Genomic DNA, 12121 nt, shown 5'->3' on the forward strand with positions numbered 1-12121 from the left:
GTGGCCCCTTCAAATCCAGCATTTAATTTGGAAAAATAATCACATAAAGAAGAGGAAGTTGTTCATTAATTAATTCTGCCAGTTAACATTACTGAGCTACTATTCCAGTGAGGCCCTCTAGTAGGTATTGTGGGGGAAACTCTAGAAAGCCTAGGACACATTTTTTTTTTTCCTACAAGGAACTTACTATCCAGCACTGGAGATAGACATAGACAAAAGTCTACAATAGAGTGATTAAAGTTCATGAGCCCACCTCACACCAGTCAGAATGGCCATCATCAAAAAGTCTACGAATAATAAATGCTGGAGAGGGTGTGGAGAAAAGGGAACCCTCTTGCACTGTTGGTGGGAATGTAAATTGGTACAGCCACTATGGAGAACAGTACGGAGGTTCCTTAAAAAACTAAAAGCAGAACTACCATATGACCCAGCAATCCCACTACTGGGTATATACCCAGAGAAAACCATAATTCAAAAAGAGACATGGGGCTTCCCTGGTGGCGCAGTGGTTGGGAGTCCGCCTGCCGATGCGGGGGATGCGGGTTCGTGCCCCGGTCTGGGAGGATCCCGCGTGCCACGGGGCGGCTGGGCCTGTGGGCCGTGGCCGCTGGGCCTGCGCGTCCGGGGCCTGTGCTCCGCGGCGGGAGAGGCCGCAGCAGTGAGAGGCCCGTGTACCGCAAAAAAAAAAAAAAAAAAAAAAAAAAAAAAAAAAGACATGTACCACAATGTTCACTGCAGCTATATTTACAATAGCCAGGACATGGAAGCAACATAAGTGTCCATTGACAGATGAATGGATAAAGAAGATGTGGCACATATACACAATGGAATATTAGTCACCCATAAAAAAGAATGAAATAATGCCATTTGCAGCAACATGGATGGACCTAGAGATTATCACACTCAGTGAAGTAAGTCAGACAGAGAAAGACAAATATCATATGATATGACTTGTATGTGGAATCTAAAAAAATGATATAAATGAGCTTATTTACAAAAGAGAAATAGACTCACTGACATAGAAAAAAACTTGTGGTTACCAAAGGGGAAAGGGGGGGAGCGATTAAATTGGGAATTTGGCATTAACAGATATACATTACTATATATAAAATAGATAAACAACAAAGACCTACTGTATAGCACAGGGAAATATATTCAATATCTTGTAATAACCTATAAGGGAAAAGAATCTGAAAAGGAATATATATATATGTGTATATATATATATATATATATACACATATATATATGTAACTGACCCACTTTGCTGTACACTTGAAATACTGTAAATCAACTATACTTCAATTAAAAAAATTTTTTTAATTAAAAAAAAAAGTTCATGAACCCAGGCAGGGGTGGAAAGAAACAGTAATGCAGAATATTTAACACATCAGCTTCACTAAGACATCATCTCCTCATTTTCCACCTGGTTGCTCAGAAACAATTACGTCATGGGTTCCAACTTAAGTTTCCCTTTTATTAGGTACCTATCTTTGCCTCTTGGGTTTACTCCTCCTTTCTGCCTAGAAATCCTAAAGACCCTATCTTCCCACGTCTTCCCACCGTCATTTCAGGGCTCAGCCTCGGGTCTTTCCTTAGATGGACGGCACATTTCTCCTAAATGATTTCCTCCTCTGCATCCGTTCGAATTGTTACCAAAATTTCATTTGCCACTGACAACATCTTACTCTCTCTGTACCTTTATCAGCACCAACTGACCTCACATTTAGTCTTACTCTATGTAATATCTTGCATCATCAGCCTCATATCGACCCCTCCATCCTGGCTTACTCTCAGAAACCTGCCAAGAACCTCAAAGGGCATGAACTTAAGAGGAGTCTATGCTGGTCGCATCCCATAATTTCCTGGGAATATATCTGGCTCTTCACCTGAACTGAGGTCCTGTATGCCACTATTGGTCTTGAATCCATGTGACAGAGGCAGTTTTTGTGATAGGAAAAGGCCACTGGATTTTCAGGGTACGTACTCATTTGAATGACTAGAATTCTCCCTATTTGACTTCTGTGCTGATAATTGAAAACTGGCTTATTCTTTCCTCAGCTGAACATTTATTCATGTCTCCGTTCTCTCCCCGCCCCACCTGCTTGTTTTTAACCCAGAAAAGGAAAATCAACTTTGGTTCTATGCGGTGCCCTCTTTCTTTCCATCCCTGATCCACAGCTCAGAATAGAGAATGAGTTTATAAAATATTTCAAAACTTCCCCGGTCATGCATCATGTCTGGGTGGTTTCCTCTTATCTCGCAGAAACACTGTGAAAAACAAAGAGAAACGGCGCTTGTCGGGCCGGATAAAGACTAGTTATGCGTGCAGTTCTTTATCGCTGGGAACAGACAAGACCTACCCTTGGCTTTATTGATCAGCAAATAAAAAGGGGAAAAACAGTGTACATGAAAGTGTGCAGAGGAGAGCACTGAAGAAGAGGGTACTGGTCCCCGCCCAACACACAGTACGTTAGGAAGAAAGGAGATGAGACACGGGGCAGGGGCTGCTTCGTGTTCTCCCATTTGTCTGCCCTTTCAGACATCCCTCCAGGCCGCACTCCCAGCACAGAGGAACACACAAGCGCACACACTTCCAAGAAGACGGCCTCCGTGCTGCTGAAACACTCTGAGGCCTTGGGAATGAGGAAATGGCATTTCCACTGGGGAAAAAAAGTAACTGGGGATGGCAGAGAGCGGCTCCCTGCGCATTAGGCCTTTATCGGGACAAACCCAAATTCCCTCTCCTGTATCTGTAGCACATAAGGCTATGCATGTGTTGATGTCTTGGATGGATTTGGTTCTTTTTAAAAAAAAATTTTTTAAATTAAAGTATAGTTGATTGACAATGTTGTGTTAATTTCAGCTGTATAGCAAAGTGACTCAGTTATACACATATAGACATTCATTTTTTAAATATTCTTTTCCATTATGGTTTATCCCAGGATATTGAATACAGTTCCCTGTGCTATACAGTAGGACCTTGTTGTTTATCTACGTCTGTATCTTTATTCCTGTCCTGCCCCTAGGTTCATCAGAACCATTTTGTTTTTTAGATTCCATATACATGTGTTAGCAATACGGTATTTGTTTTTCTCTTTCTGACTTACTTCACTCTGTATGACAGACTCTAGGTCCATCCACCTCACTAGATTCCACATATAAGTGATATCATATGGTATTTGGATTTGGTTCTTTAAATAAAAATTTGTTTTTTCACTGAATTTAAATAAATTAAGATATCTCAAAAATACAAAGCAAGTCTCTGGTGGTTTGGTGTAAATATTTTCATTAGTCTAATCGATTCCCTTCGCTGATCCTTGAACGGAGGTGTTTGCTGTGAAGTAGTCCCATTGGGCTGGGCTCTGAATATGAAGAGACGAGAGAGTAATAAAGCCCATTCTGTGTTTCCTGGCCCCGCCTAAAGGTTGTGCTCTGATGGAACCAACTCCCTGCTGAGGAGAGAGGACCTTTGTTAAGGAAATGAATGAAATGGGCCAAGCCACAGAAAGCCTGCCTCACCACAGACCCCTTTCCAGGGTTAAGTGTCCCGCCCATAGGCCCTCTGAAGTGGCAGTCTTTGCTAGCTTGATATCAACCACCGCCAGCATTAGCAAGCAGCAGTCCAAAATGCCCAAAGTATGTGACTGCCCATCCAGATGGAATGCAGAAGGTCACTCCAATATCATGCCAAACACATATGTAACAGAGCAAGAATCTGACATTAACTTAGGTGATTTCCTCCAGCAATTTATTTCATCCACTCCTTTGCCCTGCCTTTCTGGTGGTAGCACAAGCTTCTGCCTGAGAGAGAAAAAAGCCATTTGATGAGCAATGAACATCAAAACGACTTTTTTTTAGGTTAACTTTAAAAAAAAAAATCTTATTGGAGTCTAGTTGATTTACAGTGTTGTGTTACTTTCAGGTGTACAGCAAAGTGATTCAGTTATACATATACATATATTCATTCTTTTGTTGAGACCCATGGAGATAATAGCTCTGAGGAAAAAAGGCTGTTGAGTTGTAGAAACTGGGTATTTTAGTACTTGAAGTTGAGAATACAAACAACAGACCTGAAGGATATGTAGAGTCAGGATGGAGCTAAATCTGTTCAAGGTGGAAAGAGGCGAAACCAGCAAACTGAAAGTCAGTGTGGAGTTCCTGCTCTCCTAGCCCCACTCCCTTGCGCTAAGCATTAGGAGAGATCCTATAATCCCCCGAAAAGGTTTGGGGATCTATAGGTAGTTAGGATGTGTGTCCCCCACTCCCACCTGGAATTGGGGAGATGGCAGCCTCAAAGATGTGGCTCTTGCCTCAGGGTCTGGGGCCAGTAACAGAGATACCGCTGCACGGCATGTCCACAAGAGAGCCAGAGACAATCCTGAGTTTCCTGTGGGTACCATGGTGGAGCAGAAAAACATCCCACACCCTAAAGTAAATTTTTCTAAAAAAATTCACTACCCAAATTTAAAAGTTAGGGAAACTTTTTGGGTACAAAGTCAATATAAACATACGGTTAGAGTTTTACTTTTGAGGCCTGTTTGGGGCTTAGATTCAGTTGGAAGCCACTAGGTTACAGGTAAGGGCCAGGCCTTCAGGAAATCTCTGGAGTGGGTGGAGAGGTACTTCAGGTGTTGAGAAGACAAAAACTCAGGGGAGCTGCTTTGATGCAGAAGAAGCTTAAAGAGATAAAGTAGGGCTAAGGGAAGGCTTTCAAATAGGAAACAGATCTTGATGAATCAGACAGTTCATATTATGTGCCAGGCCTGTGCCAGGCCCTTTGAGAGATGATATCATCTTAACAAATAGACTTAAGAGGTGAATCATTTAAATAATGAAGTATTTCGCATTTGTTTAAATTCTCAAAGTTATGATCTATAGGGGTAAGGTGGAGGGAGTGAATATTAAGGGCTTCACAGAGGGAGAGGGACATGAGCTTAAGCTCTGAAGGACAATGAGGAAGTGGATAAATGCAAGTGGCGGGGGGTGGGAGGGAGAGAGGGTATTTTAAGCTGCGGGCTGACGGGGAAAACCTTGTGTATTAGGGCAATGCTTCTCACACTGCAATGTGCACACAAATCACCTGGTGCTCTTGTTAAAAATGCAGATTCTGATTCAGTAGGTCAGGGACGGGGCCAGGAGAATACAGTTCTAACAAGCTCCCAGGCGAGGCTGCTGCTGGTCCCAGGACCACACCTGAAGTGGCAAGCGATGGGATTATGGGCGCACAGAGGCTGGCTGCAGCAGAGGATTTCTCTTGGGAAGGGTGAGAACTTGGAAGGAACTGTAGGAAGTTCCCAAAGACATTCAAGGAAGCAGGAGGGAACACCAGGCAAGAACACCGCACACCATAATTTCAATGATCAGATTACCCAGAAAAGAGAAGTGGCAACAATGGGAAATTCTCTTCCAATAGGCCATGCGTAGGAAAAGTGTGTCTAAATCTGCAAAACCCAGTGGGGAGCTCTCTTAGCCAATGTGGCCAAGTTTATTTTCTTAACTAGTCTCCAAATGGGGCGCATGTGCTGGTGCAGAATAAGCAAGTCCCTTCCATCTGGTTTTCCTGATGCTCCCTGACCATCATTATGCTGGGCGATGAGGAATCAGAAGGGGGTTGCTCTACTTAATGATTATCTTCCAATCTTTTAGAGGGATTCAACAGAGAATTTCGCTTATAAACACTTGGTCCCAGATACCATTTCAAAGTTGTTTCTTTTCCCTTCTCACGTCAAGAAACCCAAGCCAAGAAAACAATGGAAACTAGAAAAGGAAAACAGGTTTTACCCCATTCTTGCTGACTGACTGCTGGCTTGAAAGATTTATTACAAGTACCTGGTAACCCAGTCTGCACCAAGGGTCACTAGATGATTTCCTGTTCTATTTCTTGCAAGACACGAAATGTCTCAGAGCCTGAGTTTCCTTATCTACAGAAGGGGGATCACAATGACTTGCCCCACCTACCTCTCAGGTGATGGTGAGACTATTACTAAAAAAGCAGTTCCCATTTGGAATTAGCAGATGCAAACTAGTATGTATAGGATGGATAAACAACAAGGCCCTGCTATATAGCACAGGGAACTGTATTCAATATCCTGTGATAAACCATAATGGAAAAGAATATGACCAAGAATGTATATATATGTGTAACTGAATCACTTTGCTATACAGCAGAAATTAACACAACATTGTAAAACAACTATACTTCAATTAGAAAAAAGAAGTACTTTATTTTCTTGTTAACTTTTATATTGGCTTTCTATTGCTGCTTAAACTTGGTGGCTAGAAACAACATGAATTTAGTCTCTGACCACACCCCAAATCGATGACATCAGCCTCTCAGGGTGTGGGACATAGGCATCAGTATTTATCAAAACTCTCCAGGTGATTCCAGAGTGCGGTCAAGTTTGAGAATCACTGAGAAACTTCGCTTCACCACTTTCTAGCAGTGTGGATTCAGGCAAGTTACTTATACTTTCTAAGCCTCAGTTTACTCATTTGTAAAAAGTATCGATAATAAGACCTCCCTATCTCACTGGATTGTTATGACGATTCCATATAAGACACTTAGCACAATTCCTGCCATGAGGCACGTGCGCGATGCAGTAAGCTGGGGTTAAGATAGACGTTGCAAGTCCAGCAGCGACTCAACCCCACCATTCAGCACCACAGGCCTTGCAGGTCTGTGCTCAGAATCTCCCTCAAAAAATAACCCTGCTGTTGTTGCTCACCTCCCACACCCCATCTTCCATCCAAGGACCAGCTTGTGTCAGCTTGCATTCCTAAGTCACTGTAACTTGTAAGTCATAGATTAGTAACGTATGGCTCTTCATGTCTGTGTATTTACTTTTCTTTCCTCATCACCACACTTTGGGCGTTTCACTGTCCCACTATCTCCAAACCACATTGCTTTGCTCTTTCAAAACTACTGCTCAAGTTTACCTGGTTTCTAGACAAGTCTCTGTCACTAACTTTGTTACTTTAGACCAATCACGTAACCTCTCTGGTCCTCAGTTTCCTCACCTGAAAAAAACAAGGAGTTAAGCTGAGGTGGTCTTTAATGTGTCTTTCAGCAATAGTATTTTGTCATTTTGTCATTCAACACTTTATGACAACCATTTTACAAATCTATAAATACTTATTTGGGCATTAATTCTGGGATGTGGATGGGATGGGATGTTTCAGTGGTTTCATTTTCTACAGGCTAGGCAAAAAGCCCTTTGCAATGAGATTATAGTGCATGTTTAACTTGACCTCTATTCTAGGCATCTTATTTTATGAAGATGCATATTCTCCCATGTGATCCAGCAATCCCACCCCTGGGCATATATCCAGACAAAACTATAATACAAAAAGATACATGCACTCCTATGTTCATAGCAGCACTATTCACAATAGCCAAGATATGGAAACAACCTAAATGTCCAGGTACAGATGAATGGATAAAGAAGATGTGGTACATATATACAATGGAATATTACTAAGCCATAAAAAAGAATGAAATAATGCCATTTGCAGCAACATGGATGGACCTAGAGATTATCATACTAAGTGAAGTCACACAGAGAAAGACAAATATCATATGATATCACTTATATGTGGAATCTAAAAAATTATATAAATGAACTTATTTACAAAACAGAAGTAGACTCACTGACATAGAAAACAAACTTATGGTCACCAAAGGGAAAAGCGGGGAGGGATAAATTGGGAATTTGGGATTAACAGATATATATTACTATATATAAAATAGACAAACAACAAGGACATACTGTATAGCACAGGGAACTATATTCAATATGCTGTGATAAACCATAATGGAAAAGAATATAAAAAGAATGTATATATATGTATAACTGAATCACTTTGCTGTACAGCAGAAATTAACACATTGTAAGTCAACTATATACTTCAATAAAAAAGTCATAACTTCTTCCAGGGCTTCCCTGGTGGCACAGTGGTTGAGAGTCCGCCTGCCAATGCAGAAGACACGGGTTCGTGCCCCGGTCCGGGAAGATCCCACATGCCGCGGAGCGGCTGGGCCCGTGAGCCGTGGCCGCTGAGCCTGCGCGTCTGGAGCCTGTGCTCCGCAACGGGAGAGGCCGCGACAGTGAGAGGCCCGCGTGACGCCAAAAAAAAAAAAAAGTAGTAACTTCTTACTAAAAAAAAAGATGCATATTCTCTTATGTGCTTTCTTCCTAGTAGAAAGCTTAGGAAATTAGAAGTTGTTTTAGCCTCTTGGCATTGGTTAGTTGACTAACTGGAGTCTTTGTCTCCCGATGCCTCCAAAGCGAATGACTACGTTATTAAGGCCTGATGTGTAATTGACCATTTCACGTCAGACGCTCCTCTAAGCCACGGTTATGTCGTTACACTAGTCTCAAGCCATGGTTCAACGGACATTTTTCAAGTGCTTGCTGCGTGCATGACACTGGGCTAGAGACTACAGGAATATAGAGATGAGTAGTTGTGGACAGTCAGGTATCAAGTAAATGCCTTTCGTACTTGGAAAGTTCTCCCCTTATTCCTTGCTAACTGGATCTCAATTTCATTAGGCTGACAATTGTGTTTAACTCCAGGTGATAGTGAATATGAGCTTCAGCCAGTCATGTCAATCCCATTGTCCCTTGCCTTCCTTGAAGCTCGAGTTGGCTATGTGACCTCACTTTGATCAATGGAGAAATCTGCTGAGGTGGGAGCTTCTTGGAAAGCTTTTGATTTCATGATAAATGGAAATAAACTGGACAGACTTGGCTGTTACCTGCCTTTCCTCTTTTTGGTGCCTTGAATGTTTATGTGAGGCCTGGAGCTGTAGCATCCACTTTGCATCCTGAGGCAATAAGCTTGTGGATGAAACACTAACATTCACAGAAGGATAGAGGAAAAAGATCCTGGGGGTTGTGGACATCGTTGGGCATCTGTACCACAACTAGGAGCACCTATCTGCAGACCCTTGTTATGAGAGAAAAAGTACTTCCTTTTTTAAAGTCACTGTTCATTGGATTACTTACAAACTCACATCAGCTGGGCAGCTGTAAAGTACCAACCTAACAGCACTGCTAGCATTCATTTCCCTGTAAAGCAATTTTTGCCCACATATTTCTCTGTTTCCATGGAAACCTCTAGTTCCGGAGCTCTTTAAAGTGAGGCTGACTGCCTGAGTGGACAAATTCAAATGCAGTTTTCAGTGCTGGCTGTACTCACAAGGTTGTGATTGATTTTTCTTGTTAAGTGCTATCCTAGAGCCCGGAGACAAAGCCTGGCAAACACACTGTCACCTTGCTGCCATTGCCCTGGGTGACCTTCCTACTCCTTCCACTTATCTTGCTCCAGGTCAGGGACAAGGGACACTCTCCAATCTGCCCCCAGGACAGTAGATCCTCCAATCCTCAAAGTCGATTTGGGGAGACAGAGAGGAGACTTGTGGGATCCTCAGCAACAAGTGCTGTGAAGGAATCTTCTTCCTTACCAGGAACCGCTGTCACCTCAACTTAAGTGACAGTATTATGTACTACCTGCCCTGTCACTTGAGAGAGCTAGTCATGAAAATGGTCCTAGAAGAACAATATCTGAGCCATTTGCGACATTTTAAAGCTCAATAACTCTTTCACCTAGATATTTTCGACAAAATAAGCTAGGAGGGTTTCTTTTCCATGGGCCTGTGGGATTGATGGGTGCCCTGAAGGTCACAAGTGGTGGAGATTCTTTAAAATGGCTTACATCTTTTTGTCTTCTTTTTTCCCCCAATACCTTAAAATACATTTTAATAAATATGTTCCTGGCGGGGGGGGGGGGATGAAATGGGAGATTGGGATTGACATATATACACTACTATGTATAAAATAGATAACTAATGAGAGCCTACTGTATAGCACAGGGAACTCTACTCAATGCTCTGTGGTGACCTAGATGGGAAGGAAATCCATAAAAGAGGGGATATATGTATACGTATGGCTGATTCACTTTGCTGCACTGCAGAAACGGACACAGCAGTGTAACGCCAACTATACTCCAATTAAAAAAAAAAGTGTTCCTTGGGGCTAAAGGAAGCTAAGGCCCTGAATAGTACCTTCTCGGCAAAATAAAACCTAAACCTATTGCAGGGGGTGGACTGGGTGACCGTGGCTGGGAAATTTGGAATTTCTGGCTTTGTCATTATATGGCCCTGAACAAGTGATGTAACCTCTCTGCCTTCAGTCTTCATTGGTAAAATGAGGTAGGTGACCAAGTAACTTCCCGAGACCTTTCTGGTTCATGATGGTTTATAAGTATGTATCGAACTTTCCTTCCTCCTCTTGTATTCATTGAGGCATTGGAGGGAATCCTCTGTGTGATCCTGTCCAACGTAGTTTCGTTATGGTGACACAGTGCTTTCAGGTACTTCGAAGGGAAAATGATTCTGCTTTTTCGTTTTCTGGTTTCTTTTCGGAAACAGTTGTAGCCAGGGGTCTTTAGGAGACCTAGGTTATAAGATTCCGAAAGAATCGCGTTCTATATAAACAACATATCCAAAAAGGAGATTGGAGGTGACCTGGGCATGCAGGTACGCTGAAGGGAGTGGCCACCCCTCACCCTCCCCCCACCTCACCCCATTAGGGACCAGGCAGCCAGGATGAACAAAAGAGTCTCTGTGGCTGCTTTCAATTTTCATTTTAGGCCTAGGGGAAGGAGAAGAAGAGAGGGTCTCAGGAGGAGCTGGCTCTGTGGCTGAAGAGGAGAGAGGAGAGAAGAGTGAAGTAAATCCACACCTTTGCTCTGTTAAGGACACCGAACTCCCCAAAGCCACTTCCTTAGATTTCAGTATCCACAAATTCCATGTGGTTGCTATGGAATGAACACAGCTAGGGAGGCTTCTTCCTGGTCCTTACAAAGGGTGGGATGAATCACCGGGTTATATAACCAGTACTAAGCAAAGCAGGATTTACAACCTTGTAAGTTAGTAACTAAGGTCTTTGTCTTATATAAGCTTTACCCTGTACATGTTAATCAAGCCCTACTATGGCTCACTCAGAGAAGTCTGTCAACAAAAGAGAGAAAAACCTCTGCCATTGTGGAGGTGACATTCCAGTCTGAATAAATACATATTGTGCTCCATATTTTATTGCCCCCAATATGTCTTATGCGGCCACTTTCCATAATTTGTTATTATTTTAATGGGGCTGCCTTCATAAAGAAATCAATGTTAAGTAAATTGTGTGCCACATCTCAGGTTGCCTGGGGAAAATTTAACAGGAGATGAAATCCATTCACAGGCTCCGATGTTCAACTGAGGGTAATCACCAAAAGTGTAAGGATGTACATAGGACAGAAATGGCCAGCTGGCCAGTTGCTATAGCAGATAGTTACATGGAAAGGTTTAAAAACAGAGCTCCCAGTCTATACCAAGATTTTATAGGAGGTAGGACTGAACACTCATCTTTTTTTAACAAAAGCTCCACTCAGGATGCTGGGACACAGACATTGCTTTACATTGCAAATCCAGCATGATTTAGTATTGCAAATAGCACGGGTGGTTGGAACAAGGAACTCAGCTTAATCTTATGTGGTTCATGTAAGCTGTGCTGCTGCTATTCCTGGTCACGGACTAGACTTAATTATAAGCTCGATGCCAGGAACCATCTCTATAAATATGCTTCATTAGTTGTAACACAAAATACTACTGACCATTTACCAATTTTTCAAAAACACGTATCTCCGTGATACTGAGAGAGGAGCCCCATGTTTAATATGTAAAGGGGGGAGATACATTAAATATATAATTAGTTATGAAGAGGCACTTACAAAATAAGGTCTCCCAACTACACGATGACGGAACAACTCCAGACAAAACTGATCCACGTGATACATGCATGTGAGATAAATAGATTTACTGTGAAAGGTGTACAATTTGGACTTCTACTACAGTACATCAGCGTCCGAAGGAAAGAAGTACCTAGGGCCACTAGTATAAGAATGTCCACAGCAGCTTAATTCATAAGCTTTATTCATGAGACCTGGAAACATCCTAAATGTCTATCGACAGGAGAATGAATAAATTTGGAATATTCACACAATGGAATACTACTCAACAATAAGCAGAACAGATTGCTGATACATACAACAGAGAGTGGATCTCATGAACATG

General features: G+C 42.2%; 1 protein-coding gene and 1 long non-coding RNA gene across 2 annotated transcripts in view; one reads left to right on the plus strand and one right to left on the minus strand.

The window, feature by feature from the left end:
- The window catches only part of LANCL3 (LanC like family member 3), a 102516-nt gene that overhangs the window by 28123 nt on the left and 62272 nt on the right, over positions 1-12121 (minus strand). The gene's annotated exons all lie outside the window — the stretch shown is intronic.
- LOC141277556 (uncharacterized) lies at positions 6369-8757 on the plus strand. The gene is made up of 2 exons (XR_012329129.1): positions 6369-6457; positions 7937-8757. It is a non-coding gene; the product is annotated as an uncharacterized lncRNA (long non-coding RNA).

This window comes from Tursiops truncatus, chromosome X (assembly GCF_011762595.2).
Source record: "Tursiops truncatus isolate mTurTru1 chromosome X, mTurTru1.mat.Y, whole genome shotgun sequence".
In the NCBI taxonomy this organism is placed as follows: domain Eukaryota; kingdom Metazoa; phylum Chordata; class Mammalia; order Artiodactyla; family Delphinidae; genus Tursiops; species Tursiops truncatus.